Source organism: Babylonia areolata, chromosome 31 (genome assembly GCF_041734735.1).
Source record: "Babylonia areolata isolate BAREFJ2019XMU chromosome 31, ASM4173473v1, whole genome shotgun sequence".
NCBI classification, from domain to species: Eukaryota; Metazoa; Mollusca; class Gastropoda; order Neogastropoda; family Buccinidae; genus Babylonia; species Babylonia areolata.
This window is the reverse complement of record NC_134906.1, coordinates 7,933,709-7,937,343: the sequence shown is the minus strand read 5'-3', so window position 1 is coordinate 7,937,343 and position 3,635 is coordinate 7,933,709.

Below are 3,635 nucleotides of genomic sequence, written 5' to 3'. Positions count from 1 at the left end.
AGATAACTGTTGCAAGTTGTCACGTGGTCCTTTAACTCTTAGCGTCGTTTCGTCACGTCCTCAGGGAGATAACTGTTGCAAGTTGTCACGTGGTCCTCAACTCTTAGCGTCGTCATACCCCAGGGAGATAACTGTTGCAAGTTGTCACGTGGTCCTTTAACTCTTAGCGTCGTTTCGTCACGTCCCCAGGGAGATAACTGTGCAAGTTGTCACGTGGTCCTTTAACTCTTAGCGTCGTTTCGTCATACCCCAGGGAGATAACTGTGCAAGTTGTCACGTGGTCCTTTAACTCTTAGCGTCGTTTCGTCATACCCCAGGGAGATAACTGTGCAAGTTGTCACGTGGTCCTCAACTTCGTCAGATCCCTGTATGTCGGTTCCAGTTTCAGTTTCTGAAGGAGGCGTCATTGCGTTCGGACAGATCCATATGCGCCGGCCGGCAACATAACCCGACGCACTTAGTCAGGCCTTGAGTGCATGCTTATATATTTGTGTACCTATCAGAGCTTGGATTTCTTCCGCAGAATATTGCCAGAGGACAACACTCTCGTTGCCATGGGTTCTTTTTCAGTGCGCCCCAAGTGCGTGCTGCATATGGGACCTCGGTTTATTGTCGAATCCAAAAGACCAGACGCTTACTTCGATTTTCCAGTCAAACTTGGGAGAAAGGGCGAGAGCGGGATTCGAACCCACACCCTCACGGTGCTGCCTATATTAGCAGCTGAGCGTCTTAACCATTCTGCCACCCTCCTCGCCCTCCTTCCCGTATGTCTGACACACACCAGATCTGTTTTCTCAATGTGTCATGAAGATATAGTGTATGTGTGACACACACCAGATCTGTTTTCTCAGTGTGTCATGAAGATATAGTGTATGTCTGACACACACCAGATCTGTTTTCTCAGTGTGTCATGAAGATATAGTGTATGTCTGACACACACCAGATCTGTTTTCTCAATGTGTCATGAAGATATAGTGTATGTCTGACACACACCAGATCTGTTTTCTCAATGTGTCATGAAGATATAGTGTATGTCGAAATACTAACAAGTCTGTTTTTCTCAATATATCATAAAGAAATGATGTATGTCGAAATACTAACAACAAGTCTGTTTTCTCAATATATCATGAAGAAATGATGTATGTCGAAATACTAACAAGTCTGTTTTGTCAGTATATCACGGGGAAATGATGTATGTCTAAATGCTAACAACAAGACTGTTTTTCTCAATATATCATGAAGAAATGATGTATGTCGAAATACTAACAACAAGTCTGTTTTTCTCAATATATCATAAAGAAATGATGTATGTCGAAATGCAAACAACAAGTCTGTTTTTCTCAATATATCATGAAGACATGATGTATGTCGAAATGCTAACAAGTCTGTGTTAACAATATATCATGAAGAAATGATGTATGTCGAAATGTTAACAAGTCTGTTTTCTCAATATATCATGAAGAAATGGTGTATGTCGAAATACTAACAAGTCTGTTTTGTCAGTATATCACGGGGAAATGATGTATGTCTAAATGCTAACAACAAGTCTGTTTTTCTCAATATATCATGAAGAAATGATGTATGTCGAAATACTAACAAGTCTGTTTTGTCAGTATATCACGGGGAAATGATGTATGTCTAAATGCTGACAAAAAGTCTGTTTTTCTCAATATATCATGAAGAAATGATGTATGTCGAAATACTAACAACAAGTCTGTTTTTCTCAATATCTCATGAAGACATGATGTATGTCGAAATGCTAACAAGTCTGTGTTAACAATATATCATGGAGAAATGATGTATGTCGAAAAGCTAACGAGAAGTCTGTTTTCTCAATATACCATGAAGAAATGGTGTATGTCGAAATACTAACAAGTCTGTTTTCCCAATATATCATAAAGAAATGATGTATGTCGAAATACTAACAACAAGTCTGTTTTCTCAATATATCATGAAGAAATGATGTATGTCGAAATGCTAACAACAAGTCTGTTTTCTCAATATATCATGAAGAAATGGTGTATGTCGAAATACTAACAAGTCTGTTTTTCTCAATATCTCATGAAGACATGATGTATGTCGAAATGCTAACAACAAGTCTGTTTTCTCAATATATCATGAAGAAATGGTGTATGTCGAAATACTAACAAGTCTGTTTTTCTCAATATCTCATGAAGACATGATGTATGTCGAAATGCTAACAAGTCTGTGTTAACAATATATCATGGAGAAATGATGTATGTCGAAAAGCTAACGAGAAGTCTGTTTTCTCAATATACCATGAAGAAATGGTGTATGTCTAAATACTAACAAGTCTGTTTTTCTCAATATATCATAAAGAAATAGTGTATGTTGAAATGCTAACAAGTCTGTTTTATCAATATATCATAAAGAAATGATGTATGTCGAAATACTAACAAAAAGTCTGTTTTCTCAATATATCATAAAGAAATGATGTATGTCGAAATACTAACAACAAGTCTGTTTTCTCAATATATCATAAAGAAATGATGTATGTCGAAATACTAGCAAGTATGTTTTCGCAATATATCATAAAAAAAATGATGTATGTCGAAATACTAGCAAGTATGTTTTCTCAATATATCATGAAGAAATGGTGTATGTCGAAATACTAACAAGTGTGTTTTTCTCAATATATCATGAAGAAATGATGTATGGCGAAATGCAAACAACAAGTCTGTTTTTCTCAATATCTCATGAAGACATGATGTATGTCGAAATGCTAACAAGTCTGTTTTCCCAATATATCATAAAGAAATGGTGTATGTCGAAATACTAACAAGTCTGTTTCTCAATATATCCTGAAGAAATGATGTATGTCGAAATACTAACAACAAGTCTGTTTTCTCAATATATCATGAAGAAATGATGTATGTCGAAATACTAACAACAAGTCTGTTTTCGCAATATATCATGAAGAAATTATGTATGTCGAAATACTAACAACAAGTCTGTTTTCTCAATATATCATAAAGAAATGATGTATGTCGAAATACTAACAACAAGTCTGTTTTTCTCAATATATCATGAAGAAATGATGTATGTCGAAATACTAACAACAAGTCTGTTTTCTCAGCATATCACTGGCAAATGGTGTATGTATAAACGCTAACAAGAAGTCTGTTTTCTCAGTATATCACGGGTAAATGGTGTCAATAAAAATGCTAACAAACAACGAACAAAGCCAGCCGCCACAATAACAGAAAGGGCGACGGGGTTAATGTAGTCAGCATTCTCTCCCCTTCCCTGCTCCCCCCCCCCTCCGCCCCCCCCTACCCCCTTCCCCTCAAATGTTTCCATTAGAAGCACAGCTGTTGTGTTTTATGATGGCCAGCACTGAAAATATTGTGTGGTTCAGTTGGAGGGACCGTGTGTGTGTGTGTGTGTGTGTGTGTGTGTGTGTGTGTGTGACCTGGAAGTGGAGCGGGAAGGGGGTGGGGTGGGTGGGGGCAGGGGAAGGGGGGTGGGGGTCGGGGGGGCTGACGCCCTGCGGTGTGTTTGAAGTGAGGGACCAGGTTGTGTTTGATGCCTGGAAGTTATTGATGACTCACACACCTTGTGATAGCTTCAGGCTTGTCGGGCTCCTTGACGATCTGATCCCTCACACACACACA